Genomic DNA, 15,852 nt, shown 5'->3' with positions numbered 1-15,852 from the left:
ATTTCTTTTGAATGTGTCTATGTATTTTTCTTAGTGTTGTTTAGATGTGTTTTATTTTAACCATACTGGTTGGTATATTTTGTTTGCAATAAAGAAAAGAAAACTCAGGGTTACCAGGTCCAGCAGCCTCTACTCCTTGGTTGGTTTGGGGTGATTCTAACCCAGCTTCACTAAACATCGTCTCTTTATCCTGCCACAGCAAACATGCAACCAATTTATCCAAGATAGTGCAGACCAGACTTTGTCTAACCCTGCATTCTCCTTTATCCTGGATGTATTTATCAGACTTTTGTGTGATACCCCCCAGATGTATATTTGACAAAGTGAAAATAAACAATAAAGTTAAAAAACTGTTGTGCTGCATGGGTTTCTTGTGTTAGAAAGTTGCTTGAAAAATGTGTTGTCTCCCTGGTGCTCTTCAGTTTGGGGATCCAACTTAGAGTTTCAAAAAGATCTGAGGCACTCAGAGAGACTGTAGTTAAAAAGCCTTTATTCCATCAGGACTATTTAATCATAAAAACCATGTCAACATGTTTCAGCCTAACAGGCCTTCATCAGGGCAGTAACAAAATGGCTGCCAAGCAACTTCCTTTAAAGATTTTCAACAGGTCACATGACCAAGTGAAATGTTACACATTTACAATTAAAATCTGTAGAGCTGTTCATTCAGTGATGTTTAAGAACATGAAAAATGCATTATACAGGATTGATACATAGAGATTTTCTAAACATGTATTAAATTAGAGCTCAGAAAAGCTGTAAAAGAAAAGCTACAAAAAAGGAGAGAAGTACATTTCTCAAAGTCATGGCAGATAAACCAGGAGCAAAACCAGAATGAACAGGTGATTAACATATCAGGTGTTCCACTCACACCCAGTCATGTCTCTGTGCTGTCTAAAAGTCTAACTTTTACCTCCACAAACACAACCAAAGAATTTCAAACCAAGATAAACTTGTTACATTTCCATCACAATCTCCAGCTGAAAGTTTGGTACAACACTAACCCCAATCAAGCTGCCTCTCACTCTCAGATTCAGACAGAATCTACACAAACATTACTTAAGCCCAAGTCCACCTTCATTCCTACCACATCCCATCCTACTTTGAACACATTTTACAGAAAAGTAACATTTGAAATAGACACATTTTTTGCCTCAAAGACAAAAAGAGAATGTAACCTGTTAAAAGAAGAAAATGAGGCACTGAAATGGTTTTCAACTAATGATAGTTTAGTCTTTATTTGAAGGGACAAATGCATAGAGACATTAAAATCATAAAAGACAGAGATGTTCTACACCAGAGTATAGTTAAACAGCTAGTTTATTCCATCTGTAGTCCCTGGTTACCTGTATAAAACATACAATAACATTCAATAAATTACAATGGTAAAAACTGTACAAGAACAATCACTCAGAATATGCACTCTCACTGACACACGCACAGACATGAACAGTATCACACCTGTACATTACATCTACACCTCTCATTTACAGCAACACACCTGGATAGTGTTATAATAGTCGAGTTCGGTCTTGAGACCAAATTTTAAAGGTCTTGGTCTCGTCTCGGACTCAGAAGCATTTAGCATTAACGGGATAAAACAATCCTTTATTAATTCTTTAATCCACCCCGTATAATGACAGCAACCTTCCTTAACTGAGTGACGTGTGTGACACATTCACACACGCAGGAGAGAGAGGCGGAGCTAAACATGTCCGCAAACTTGTTCATGAATAAATACACATTACGTAAGTTGTCACGTGGTTCAAACATAGTGTCCACCTCAGTGTCTGTGTGAGCAGCTTTGATTGTTCCACAGACACTTTTTAAGTTCTGCAGTGAACAGAAAATAGTCAGTTTGACTTTTCAGGTCTGTTGTGAAATCGTTCCATTCTTTATTGCTTTATATGAGAAGTATGATTGTGCTAATGAAGTTTTACTTCTGGGTATGGTACACTGCCCCCTGGTGGAGGATCTTCAGAATAAGAATCAGAAAAGTTTATTTTGCCAAGTCCAGTTTTCAAAAACAACACAGAGAATTTGACTCAGTATTCAGTGTGCAGAACAGAAAAAACAAGCCAGTAACAGTAACAATAATAATGACAGGTATAAAGGATAAAACAGGATAAAGGATAAATTTATATATATTTTGTTTATGGGTGGCTGGGGCTGTGTTTATATGGTTCTAGTTGTCACAGCAGAAGTGAACTTTATAAAGTTCTTCAGAGGTGCTGGTGCAGAGTTATTTAAGATTCTATAGGCCAATCGTATTAATGCAAATATTTGAATGTTGTCAAAATTTAACAGTCTATATTTTTGAAAGACTAAACAGTGAAAACCATCACCAAAGACTGCTGCCACCCTGGCTTTGACCTGTTTGACCTGTTGCCCTCAGGGAAGCGCTACAGGTGCATTAAGGCCAGAAAAAACAAATATGCGCTGATCTCATATTCATACCCACAGACTCTGCTCAGCCACTTTAAAAAACAAAACAAAAACAGTGATGTGTAATATCATTGAACCGCATATATAGACAATGTGCTATACACCAGACACTGTATATAGCAATGTGGTTGTTTATTTATTTTTTTATTTATTTAAATACCAAATGTACATACTGTTCACTTTACATCCTTTCCTGTACTATTTATTGATGTCCTATGTTATATTGTTTGCTTGTTTATTTTATTTCTTGCACTGTTACTGGAGTTGGCTTGTTTTAATCTCATGGTACATGTGTACAATGACAATAAAGGCATCATCATCATCATCATCATCATCACTTTTTTTCTGTGTGAAAATCCCAGAATTCCTTCTTTCTACATGTTTCCAATAGTCTATAAGAACCTAGAAAAGCCCCTGGAAGACCTATGATAAGTGTGAATGAATCTATCACAGAACCAGCATCAAAATGTGTTGACTTTCACATTAAATTATTTGTGTTAGAGCTGCCCTCTTTCATACAAGACAGTGCACATGTACTCAATAAAATGAAATAAATTAGAAATATAGGTCCAGCACTTTTTGTGACTATGGATATTGAATCACTTTAGACAAATATTGACCATGAGGAAGAGTTGGAATCTCTCTCACATTATTTGGAAAATACTCAACCAGGACAGACGCCCCCTGCTGTATTCATGATGCAACTCACAGAATGGACTTTAACTAACAATGTTTGTCTTTCAGAATCAATTCTATAAACTACAGAAAGGTACAGCTATGGGAGCATGTTTTGCACCTAATTATTCCCCAAAATTGAAAAATGATGAAGACCAAACCTGCTTAATTAAAAATAAATGAATTTTTAAAAAAAACGTAAAAAAAAAAGGAAAAATTTAAATGAAAAACAAATTGATGATTATAAGTATCAAAAAAATACAAAAGTTTGAATATGAATACGAATATGAATAAATCCATTAAAAAAATGCGAAAATCTATAAAATATCGGTCAAAAATAAAAAAAAATATTAATATATAAAGGTAGAAATAAAAAAATATATATATACAAATATAATTTATTTTAATTTTATTTATTTTTTAACTTTTATTTATGTAATAATTTTTTTTATTCACACTCAATTATTTTTGAATTTGTTTTGTTTTTGTTTTTATTCTTTTATTCATTTATTTAAAATGTTGGCAGGTCTGGTCCTCCATAGAAAAACACTGGCCTACGTAAATATTTGTATTTTTATTTGTCATATAAAACGTCTAGATTGTCCTTATTTATGCTCACAAATAAAAACAAAAATAGAGCGTGTATCTTGAAAAGTTTTCTAAGTGTGTACGTAACGTGGCGTAGCCATAGAAACGAGGTGGATGCGTCAGTTAAAGTCACCTACTGACCTTCAACGTTCTTAGTGAGCAGCGACAGACGGTGAGAGCAGAGCTGTCAGAGCTGTGAGCATCTTTGACCCGAGAAAGGAGCGAAAAGTTTACCAGAAAAAGACTTTTTAAAACAGGAGACCAGAAAAGTAAGACCATGGCCCTGCGCTGTTTGAATGATTCTCATCTGATAAGGCAACTTTAATCATTTTAGCGTTAAAAAGTTAAACATATGCTACGATTATATTCTCTAATTCTGTTTAAATCAGGTTTGAGACCTAAAACGTTTAGATTTTATATTATAGGTCTACAGAAAACGTTTTTAACATAACAAAAATCAATAAATGATGATTTTTCATGTGTTACTTTTGCTTCTGTGATAATTTGACTCTGATGTGACACTTGTAGTGAACGTTTGTGCTGCTGAGACTGTTTAGTAGAGATGTAATTATTTAGTAAAACAGTAGATATACTTAAGTCCTGTAATGACTTTGATGAAAATTTGTACTTTAGTTCATACCTTATAATAAGTCGATTTTTACTTAATATTTAAGAGATAAAATAGATTCTGAAGAACTTGATATGATTTTGTTTTGGTTCGTTTTAACAGCCAATGACGTTCAGTCAGTCACTGAGTGAAATGTCGTTACCAACCATGGAAGCTGTTTGCATTGTTTGAATATTTTCTTCATTTATGTACATTGATACATACTTTATTTCCTACATTGATTATTTTCTTAATGTAGAATAATTTTCTGTTATTTAAGTTTAAATTGCTTTTTTTTTTCTCATTGTATTACATTATGATTTTATTCACAGATTATGCATGTCCAAAGTTTAAAAAACTTAATAAAACTTAGCATTAAATCACACATTACTGCACAAAACCCTCTGTTTAATAATGCTTTAATAATTAATAAATGACTGTGTGGAGGTTGTGGAAACAACCAGACCATTAGGCTCGAATACATCCAATAATTATTTTTCTTATTCAAAAGCCTCCTGTGGACAAGTGTTGCAACTTATTACAGTAAAATAATATTTTTTAAAAAAGATGTATCAAAATAGAAAATAAATGAGTAGATAATTGATAAATAAATAAATTCCTTAAAAGAAAGCAGTGCTGAACATCCATAGAGTGATATACAATAATCACTGCACAAATTAAATATTTATGTTTTGTCTGTATATGTTGTAAAAGGTTAACATTACTTGTAGTGCAATCTTTTTGCAACATTTATGCATGTTTTATTCTTGCAAAAGATATTAATAAATACATTTTTTTATATTGCTTTATTGTGACTATCACCAGTCCTCCCTAAGGAAGGGTAAGCTAAACTTTATATGGGGAGAATTGAATTGAATTGGTTTTTTTTAAAATATGCAAACAAAATAATAAAAATGGGGGAAAAAATACCAAAACATTTGAACATAAGACATCAAATACAGAAGTGTAATTTATAAACTCTTACTCTTTCTTCTAATCCTCGATGGGATACTTCTGTAGATTATTTTTGTGGCGCTCTGCATGACTCATGTAAATTGCTTGTAAATATCAATGATCTCAATGCTTACATTACTTTAACCTTTGTTACTAATACATGTCACTGATCTACTCACTGAACCTCTTTCCTCCCTCAGAGTCTGGAGAATATTTTGTGGCCTATTGATCAGTAAGATGTGGGCCTCAGAACAGCACGTTCAGCCGGTAAGAACCTGGACACGCCCTTCCTGTTCTTCTGTAGAATTCTCTACTTAATAATGTTGATGTGTTATTGATGGTTCTTTAAATATGGATGTCATTTTGCTCTTTAGGAAGATACTTTTTTTTACTGGCCTGAGGATTATGATGACGGGTACGGGGCCCAACAAATAAATGGCCAGTACATTGCCCAACTGCTTCAGGACCAAACAACGTTCGCTGACGACCAGGACGGGGCTCCAAACTATGAAGACCTGACAACCGTTGATGTCTTGTCTATCGCAGAGTACTGCCACCCACAAAATCCTTGCCCCACAACCATCAACCCCATTCCTAATGATGTGCACATGCAGGCCCAACAACATATTGAGCTCCAAACCTTCATCCCATCGGCTGTGTCTGCTATGACAGTAACATCTCTGTTTAACACAGTTCTTAATGTATTTCTGTAGATCTTTGTATTGATACTATGATGGGAACTCTAACATTCACATGTTTTTGTGTCTCCAGTATAATGGACTTCCAGTGTTCACTGCAGGGATGAATCCACTTCCCACTTTTGGAGGACAGTAAGTAAAGCAAACAAACAGACTTGTTCAAACGCAGACGTTACTTCACATGTGACATGATTTCTGATCCAGTGTGTTTGTGTTTTAATCTTTGTAGGAATGAGAATGACGTTGTTTCAATCGTGCAACCAGAACCCCCAGCAGTCCCAGCAGTCCCAGCCCCCCAGTGAAGGCTCCAGTCTTAAAGTGAGTTTCCTGCAGTTGTTTTCATCGTACATGTCTTTCTTGTGACTGACTCTGGATCATGCTCTGCTCACTGTTAACATGTGCTCTTATACTGTGTATTTGTGTTTTGTTCCTTCAGAAAGGTGAACAAGCGTAAGGCAGAGAAGGTGGAAGAGGGGCTGTACATAAAAAAGCCCCCCAATGCCTTCATGCTGTTTCTCAAAGAGCACAGGAAGTCTGCGGAGGAAGATCTGGGCGTGAGGACGAGCGCTGTCGTCAACAAATTCCTCGGTGAACGGGTGAGTTTGTTTTTCCTCCATGAATGATCTGTGATCTTTAAACTCTAGTCTTCAGTGTGTGTTAGTGACACTTTTCTTGTTTTCCATCAACAGTGGAAGTCATTGCCAGCGGAGGACAAAGATCAGTATAATACTGAGGCCAAACGTTGTGCTTTGCTCCACCACGAGCAGAACCCCGGCTGGACCAACAAGAGGAACTATGTAAGTCTACCCTGCAGACATGTTGCCACAGCAACCTTAAAGGTAATGGAACAGTGACTGTGAAAGTGTTTCATCAGCTAACTTAAACTTTTATGTGTTTGGTTTTAGGCAAAGAAAAGGAGACTAACTCGGAGAGTGGGCGTGTCCACGTGTTAGAGACGTTCGTCCTGCTACGACACTGGAACTACGGCTGAAATCTATGGAATCAGGACAATATCACAATGAATTAACTCATGCAGGGTTTTTCACAAATGCACATGCTTGATTTTGCAAATATGTATTTTATGCACACTTATAAATTCTGAAATGCACACGCTCTACATCACATATATTATTTTGCGACACACATGTAATATAAATCCACAGATAATGCAAATTGCTGTTTCATCAGCTAACTTAAAGTTTTATGTGTTTTGTTTTAGGCAAAGAAAAGGAAACAAATTTGGAGAGTGGGCGTGTCCTCGTGATAGACACGTTCGTCCTGCTACGACACTGGAACTACGGCTGAAGTCTGAGTCCAGAGATACGTCCGGGAGCCACAGTCGTTCTGAAATCCACCCTTGCTTAAACTTCTTAGTCATTTTTGGTAGCTGATGATTCAACAGCTTCTGTCACCATCATGTTATACATTGTACATTTTGTGAATGAAATATGAAATAAAAAATTGTAACTACCATTTTTTTATGTAATCAATTCAACCTAATAACACTACATCCATCACAAACCACAGTGTGTGACACTTTAAATGGCAATGAGCGACAGCACTAGGAGATCATATCAGCTGCTGTTGTATTTGTGTAAATGTAGTTATTAACCATTGTGATCTGCTGACCTTGGCATACTTTCAAAGTATTCTACACTTCCTTAAATATACTTTATAACCAGTGGTGGGTAGAGGAAACAACAACGGTACTCCAGTAAAAGTACTGTTACTTCATCAGTCATCTTCTGATCAAGAGGTTGGGGGTTTGATCCCAGTCTATGTGTTGGGCAAGACACTGAGCCCTAAGTTGTTCTCAGTGGTTGACCCATGGCAGCTCAGTCTCATTGGTGGGTGAATGAGTTGAAATTGTAAAGCGCTTTGGGACGACTTCAGTGTAGACATAAAAGCACTTTATAAAACAAGTTCATTTACCATTTTTAAAAGTACTTGTACTTGAGTAAGAGTAAAAAAGTACCTCATAAAAAAAACTTCTCAAGTAACTTCAGATACATTTTATTACTTCCAGAACAAACCATTAGTCCCTGAATTAAATACTTGAATACATTCATTAAAAAATAAAACATAGCCTAAAAACAGAATCAACATAAAGTGTGTATATCAGTGGTTCCCAAACTTTTCTGGGTCGTGACCTCAGAGACTTTTTTTCTCTAGTTTTATGATCAAATTTGTTTTTCTGTTACAAATACAGAGAAGTAAATATTAGTGTACAAAGTGATGATATGACTCAGCTCAGTTATTTTTTATACTGCATTTTATTTGAACAATATTTATATTGTTTGAAATTGTGTGTGGTGTTTCACTTTGAAAAAGAATAATACATTTTTAAGCTCTTTCAGCTTCTTCTTACACTGCATGTCTATTTCTCTGATGTTATGTATTGTTTTTTAAATTGTGCAAAAATAGATAAATAAAAACAATAATTATTATTACTAAACACTTCAGGCGACCCCACATTGGGTCACGACCCCAAGATTGAAAAACCCTGGTGTGTATATAAATATATTCAAATACCTGAACCTTCACAACCTGTGTGCTTGAACACACTTGTTCTGAAATATCCTCACTAACAACAATGCAAGACACAGTAATTTAACCCAACTTTGGAGCGTAACTTCATCCCCTTGTTAATAGATCGTAATAAATTCATTGTAAACATAAATAAAACAAAGTATGGATATTTGGTAATTAAAGATAATCCAAAAATAAAAATAGATGATATTCAACAAGAAAATGTTCCTGAAAATAAATTTCTTGGGGTAATAATTGACAATAAACTGACATGAAAAGCCAAAATCAGACATGAAAAGCAAATTTTCAAAAAGTCTCTCAATTATGAACAAAGCTAAACATTTTGTGGACCATGATGCAATGAGAATTATACGTCTGTCAGTATGTGGAGTGAAATTATGGAACAGCCTGGATTCACAAGAAAAGCAATGCCTAAGTATTCAGAGTTTTAAACTGGAAATAAAATGCAGAAGGGCATGAAAAATGAGAAATATATGACAAACACCCATTGCAGAAAGAAGGCATAAAATGTGACAATCCATGCATTTTTGTTCCATGGAGATGCAAGGGACTGAACCTGGGGCCTCATAAATGCTAAGCGTGCGCTCTACCACTGAGCTACATCCTCTGCTATCTTGATAGGAAATGAGAAAAATAAATGAGAAAAAAGTTCCAAAATTGGACTTAAGGTAATGATAAGGCATAAGACTTGAACAAATTTGGATTTTTTTTTTTTTTCTGAGAAAATGCTATCAAAAGACCCTAAAAACGAGTCTAAATATGAGGTGCACACTTAAACTGGGATTAAAATGCAGAAGGGCATGAAAAATGACAAAAATATGACAAACACCCATTGCAGAAAGAAGGCATGGAACTTCACAACCCTTGAGTTTTTGTTCCTTGTAGATGCCAGGGATTGAACCTGGGGCCTCATACATGCTAAGCATGCGCTCTACCACTGAGCTACATCCTCAATTATGTTCACAAAAAATGAAAAAAAAATAATTGTGAATTAAGTTGCAAATGCCCAAAATTGGACTTAAGGTAATAATAAGGCATAAAAAATGAACAAATTTGGATTTTTTTTTTTTTTTCTGAGAAAATGCTATCAAAAGACCTAAAAACGAGTCTAAATATGATGTGCACACTTAAACTGGGATTAAAATGCAGAAGGGCATGAAAAATGAGAAAAATATGACAAACACCCATTGCAGAAAGAAGGCATGGAACTTCACAACCCTTGAGTTTTTGTTCCTTGTAGATGCCAGGGATTGAACCTGGGGCCTCATACATGCTAAACATGCACTCTACCACTGAGCTACATCCCCTGTTGTCTTTACAAAAAATGAGAAAAAAAAATGAAAAAAAAAAAAATGTGAATTAAGTTGCAAATGCCCAAAATTGGACTTAAGGTAATAATAAGGCATAAGACTTGAACAAATTTGGATTTCTTTTTTTTTTCTGAGAAAAGACCCTAAAAACTAGTCTAAAAATGATGTGCACACTTAAACTGGGATTAAAATGCAGAAGGGCATGAAAAATGAGAAAAATATGACAAACACCCATTGCAGAAAGACGGCATGGAACTTCACAACCCTTGAGTTTTTGTTCCTTGGAGATGCCAGGGATTGAACCTGGGGCCTCATACATGCTAAGCATGCGCTCAACCACTGAGCTACATCCCCTGCTGATTTATGAGTGTTATAAGTTTCTGAACATTAGTGGGAACAAATATATTAACAAAGTGAATAAATAAATGATGCAATGTAAAGTAAATGGAGTTTATTGGTTTTAATTGAACATATATACATTGATCTTTTCAGGAACCCTCCCACCTTCTGAGATCTCCTCTGCCCTTCATACACATGAGCCAACCAACACACAGTAAGATGTCTTCATAACTCTTTGTTACTGTGCCGCAAATGTGTCCTTTACTATACTGTCTATAATACCCAAATTTGTTGTTCCCCCACTGACACACAGACCAGACCCTCAGACACCTGAGACACCACACAGTAAGATGTTTTTTATGACTATTCTGAAGATGTAACTGTGGTCAAAAAATGTTTTAAGTTATTATGTAATCTGTGATGATAATAAAAGATGTGAAAATGACGACACGTCACTAATTATGTTTTTGTTTTTCATCCTTGTTCCGTCAGCTGGACCTTCTGCCGTTGTTCCTCCACCGACATCCAGACCAGCAGCAACAAAAACCCAAACCGACAAAAAAATGTCTCTCGTGTGGGCAGCCAAAAATCCCGCTACCAAAGTGAGATATCATCAGTTCATCAGCAAGGGCCCATTAGATACTACTATTGCTCCACAAAGGTCTTTAAAGCCTATTCTGCAGAGGGCCTGACAAATCCTAGAATGGCCTTTGAAGAGTTTGCACAGACTGATTTCTTTCAGCGTGAACTTCAGCTAACAAAGCACAGAGTGGAGGAAAAAGCTGAAAAAAAGAGGAAACTCCCAGACCCTCAACCTCAGGGAACAATGTGCCGATTCTGTCGCACAGAGCTAAAGCAGGGCCCAAACAGCAAACATGTACACACAGGGTTTCCAAAAGTTTCAAGAAAATACATTTACTGCCCACCTATAAGTCCTCGCCTTATATAAAGACAGAGGCATGACGAAGGAAATGACATGGAGGGAATTTCAAGCCTCATCATTCTATGGCATGGAAAAGGAGAGGTGGGCAGCAGAAGGAAAGAAGTAGTAATGCTGATGTTTTATGCATACACCTAATACATTTCATATTTTAATCACCCACTGTTCTCAAAACTCAAACTATGGTACAATTGGTGCATAATACTAATGCAGGCATAGTGTCAGGTGTGTAAATTGTGTACTGATTACTTTAATAGATTTAGTGTTTTTTTCTTTCTTGTGTATATACAGTATATCGAATTGATGTTGTTTTTTGAGGATTCAATTCAATTGAACTGTATTTATATAGTGCAAAATACAACAAAGTCATCTCAAAGCGCTTAACAAAAAAAAAAAATGGAGTTCATAGTAAGAAAGAAAGAACCCAACAAGATCCACATGAACAAGCATTTGTATATTAAAACTGATTGTTATTACTCATAAACTTATTTTTATACTTGCTTGTTTTTACTCCCTCTTGTTTTACTCAGTATTCTTCTTGTTGCACCAAGTTACTGCAACTTCTGCCCAGTCCCATTGCTTTGCAGCAGCTACAATTTCCATAGTTTTCCTGTTCTTGTTTTTTTACCCGTTTATACTTGTTTTAGCTTTTAATACTGAAGGCTCATGTTTGAGTATTTTTAATAAAACACTGATTTTAAGGAAAGAACTTGTTTCACTTGATTCCATCTTCAAAGCACTGGTCAGCTTATTTTCAATATGAATAATAGGTCAAATAGGTTGTTTTTAATTAATTTCTGAATGGAACAGAAAATAAATCTTGATTACAGATATGATTTTTGCAGTGTAATATTACATATTATAACTAAATTTAGAAAAGTAACAAAGCAGTTCAGCACCATTGACAGGAAAAGTAAAATTCAGTACCAAGGACCGCGGACAAGAAATGCTGCAATCTGATTGGCTGTCAGTGTGGTACAACTATCCACGGCTGGCCCATACATGTGTCGTGGTTTCCCCAGATGGAGATGTGAACGATGAAAAAGATGTAGTGTGGAAAAAGGGATCATCGCTGAAACTGGCTTGCATAATAACACAAAGTTTATTAACACAAGCAGAATCAAAAGAACAGGGCTGAGGCAGAAGCCCTGTGAGAGCAGCCGGGGTCAAATTTACTCTGAAGCAAGAACAGGAGAGCAAAGCTTATATCTTTCACAAAGTTCTCAGATGTCACATGATTACTTAACAACCCTTTTCTGGGACACAAAGAAAGGAAGCAACATTTGTCCATTTAGGTGATAAGACCCTCACATGATGATCTCATTTTGAGGTGGAAACAAACAGCTGGTATTCTTCCAACATCCTGAGTGACCTGTGAGGATGATTAAATCCCCTGGGCTCCGCAGGGGGTCGGAGCCCAGAGTTTGAAACATTGATTGATTGTTTATTTTTGATCGTAATGTAACAAAGAGGTGATAACAGGAACAAACCTGTTCTTTGATTCTACTGTTCCTTTGCTTGGCCAGGAATGCTGAGGCTAGCACAGTCAAAGTTCAATTTAGATGATTTAATTTCCTACACGTGAAGCAGTAAATACACCTCATTCCCCCCTTTTCGAGGTCCATCCACCTCGAAAAAACAAAGATAACAAAGCATGTCATAAATAGTCTTAAAGGTTATGACAACCCCTTATCATGTTTAGCCTTAATCATACTGTAAAATTTCCAAATGTGAAAAGGATCCTTTCAAATATCATCCTCTGCCAATTTTAATAAATCTCTAACCAATCAAAATGAGAAAACTAGTATTTATTTAATTAATGCCTTATTTTATCTTATATTTATCAGTCTTTAACTCCAAGTCTATAGACTTACTTAGCTCTAATTTAGTTGATTTGTTTTTACTTGAAAAGAAAAACATAAATGTCTAAATGTCTACGTGCATCTACATTAAGTACACACATTGAGAACCTCAGAAACAAACAAAAGGTTGCCCACTGTGAGGTCTGGTCGACCCATCGCACCTCACAGTAAGCCTTTCCTTGCCTAAGCCCCACTGGCCCTTCAAATAAAAAACGGAAAAAAAATCACAATACCTGAGGTCCCAACATAAGCACTTTAAACTATCTAGCAAACTCTAAAATGTGTATTCGTTAAAATACCTAGTATGAAGTAGAAATCATTAATGAGGTAGAATACATTGTAATAAACATATTCCAATACAATAAACATCACAAACATGTAGGACACATATTAATACATTGGACAATTGTTGTTGTTGATATTCCTTTGGCAGCATCAACTTATCGTTCAGTATCACAGTTCATGACGGCTTCGTTGTGGATTGCCATCCATATTTTTGTCCTTCAGTGTCCATAACTGGAGTGTCCATGTTTGAGGTGTCCATGTTCATATAGTCAGGTAGAATCATCTAGCCCCATCACTCCCACACTTGTTCTGGAAGGTAAAAAACATCTGACCAGTATCTTGCACAAACATTAAACACCACATGATAGCTAAATTCTAATTTTTCTTTGTTGTTTTTTTTTTTTATTTTTTTTTTTCCTCTATCTTTTTTGATTAATGTTTAACACTCAATGCCTAATTAATGCATTATTAATACGTGATTCCATATTTCCTTTCCGTTCCCCCCTTTAACCAAGAAACCACTTGGTTAAAATATCGTTCAGGGAATGGTGTAATCAATCAAAATGGATAAGTCTCCACTATCTCATCAACCACTACTGTCACCTCCTCATCTGTATCATAGCTTTAGGAAAGGTCAGTACCAATGTACAACAACAGAAAATCACACAAAGTGATAAAATAGCAGCTCCCAGAACGTACAATATCTTCATAATATTCAAGAATATTCAAAAACTGTCATTCCACTGGCGAAGAACAACTGTAGTGATGTAAATATTGCATGTGAACAGGCGATCAGCTATTTCCACCAAATTATCAGAATTGTGTTTGCTTTGTAAGAACCCACAGCCATGTCACCAATCATGATTGGCAATATGCCAGCAAAGGTTCAGGTATTAATCGTAAATTGAATTCCACGTGCTTGGAGTTGGAATTTTCACTAAACCGGACCCTTTATCCCAGTAATTTCTCTAACGGAGTGAGTTATTTGCCAATACCACATTTCTGCTTGCCCATGTATCTAAAATTTGCAACACTGAGGCATCAAACCCCAGGATTTCAACTTTTTCCGCTTTCTTATGGCGCGAAAATTCTGAGACATTTTTTCTGGTGTCAAATCTCCGTCCGAATACTCATCTGGTGATATATTCACACTATCTGTCTCACCGCAGTCGTTATCAATCTCCTCATCTAATGTCTCTTTAAAACTGTCCTCAATATTATTCAACCTAATGTTCAATTGTTCAATAGCCTGTTGAGTTGTATTTATAGACTATAATGAATTGGGATGTAATGTCTAGTATTGTTTTTGTACCTTCAGGCTCTATAAGCAATGAAGAAGTTGCCATTGTTATTTGTTGTGGAACTCATTTCCACAGCTGCACTTGTATGATTATCAGAAATCATAGAATTAGCTGTTGTCATCACTGTTATTGAAACATTCTTATCTATCACTGATGTATTTGTAGAAACTATATTTGACGCAATAATACCACTAGCTATAGCCCTAGAATAGTGGACATTTTTTCTGTTCTACCGTCATTATTGATCTAACTAATTGCTATTGACCTTTTTGCTTTAGAATTCACTTAAATGACATATCACTAATGCTAGTGGAAGTACCTCAACCCAATTAAAACCTGTGTGCTAACAGATTTCAACAATGCAGTTTTTTAGCACAACATTCATTTATTCACACCTTGGCTTTGTGGGTGATAGACAGCTCCTAAACGTTATTTGATTCCTAATTTTTTCGTAAAATTAACCTTACTGTTTTATCCACAAATTCTTTCCCGTTGTCTGAAGATATGCGATCGGGTAAACCCCATCTACTTTAAACTTCGCAACACAAAAACTTAGCAACAGACTGAGCATCTTTACGTTTGCTTGGACATGCTTCAGACCATTGTGAAAATCTATTCACAACTGGTTTTATCATGTCAACATAATCTATAACCAAAGCCCCACACACTTTTGCAATCTTTCTCCTAACTTCTCCCTTTGCCACATGGGCTAACCCATGGGCTTCCTGAATCATTAGGCCCAGTAGGTCTGAAGGCACTACCATCAGTCCTTCCTGATTTCTTAACATGTCCTGTTTGTGAGCTGCACACTTAGCTACAGCTATTTCTTTTGGTTTTATCATTGCATGCAATAATTTCAATACCTGTGTATGATGTTGGATCTGAGAACCATCTGTTTTCTTAAACCCGCAATTTTCCACACAATCATGTGGTTCCCCATCTTCTGGAGTTGGCAAATTTTCAGCCGAATTTACCGTAGCGCATCTCACTAAGATAATATCTTCCTGCTCTAAAAGTCTGTGATATCAATAAATGACATCATTTCCCTAACTGTTCTAGGTTTTAGTGCTGTATGAATAGCTTCTAAATAACTTTCAGAGATGTTTCTATGTAAATGAGTTATCATCTGACCGAGACAAACTACTAATCGTTAATGTTCATCTTCATAGCTGCTCCTTGTGGTGATGAAGTCAGCTCAACATGTTTGGGTTGATTACTCAATCATTGTTCTGGATTTGCTTGGTCTGTGTTCTTGAAATATTTGAGTGTGCAATGATGTGGATACTCTGGTAGCTTTG

General features: G+C 35.9%; 2 non-coding genes across 2 annotated transcripts; both read right to left on the bottom strand.

Annotated features, from left to right (window-relative positions):
- Nucleotides 1-9,397: 9,397 nt before the first annotated feature.
- On the bottom strand, nucleotides 9,398-9,469 carry trnaa-agc (transfer RNA alanine (anticodon AGC)). The gene has a single exon. It is a non-coding gene; the product is annotated as a tRNA-Ala (tRNA).
- Nucleotides 9,470-10,109: 640 nt separating this feature from the next.
- trnaa-agc (transfer RNA alanine (anticodon AGC)) lies at nucleotides 10,110-10,181 on the bottom strand. Its single transcript has one exon. It is a non-coding gene; the product is annotated as a tRNA-Ala (tRNA).
- Nucleotides 10,182-15,852: the final 5,671 nt, after the last annotated feature.

The sequence above is a fragment of the Gouania willdenowi genome, unplaced genomic scaffold (genome assembly GCF_900634775.1).
Source record: "Gouania willdenowi unplaced genomic scaffold, fGouWil2.1 scaffold_87_arrow_ctg1, whole genome shotgun sequence".
NCBI lineage: Eukaryota > Metazoa > Chordata > Actinopteri > Blenniiformes > Gobiesocidae > Gouania > Gouania willdenowi.
The sequence above is the reverse complement of the archived record's forward strand: the minus strand, read 5'-3'. Positions and strand labels throughout refer to the sequence as shown.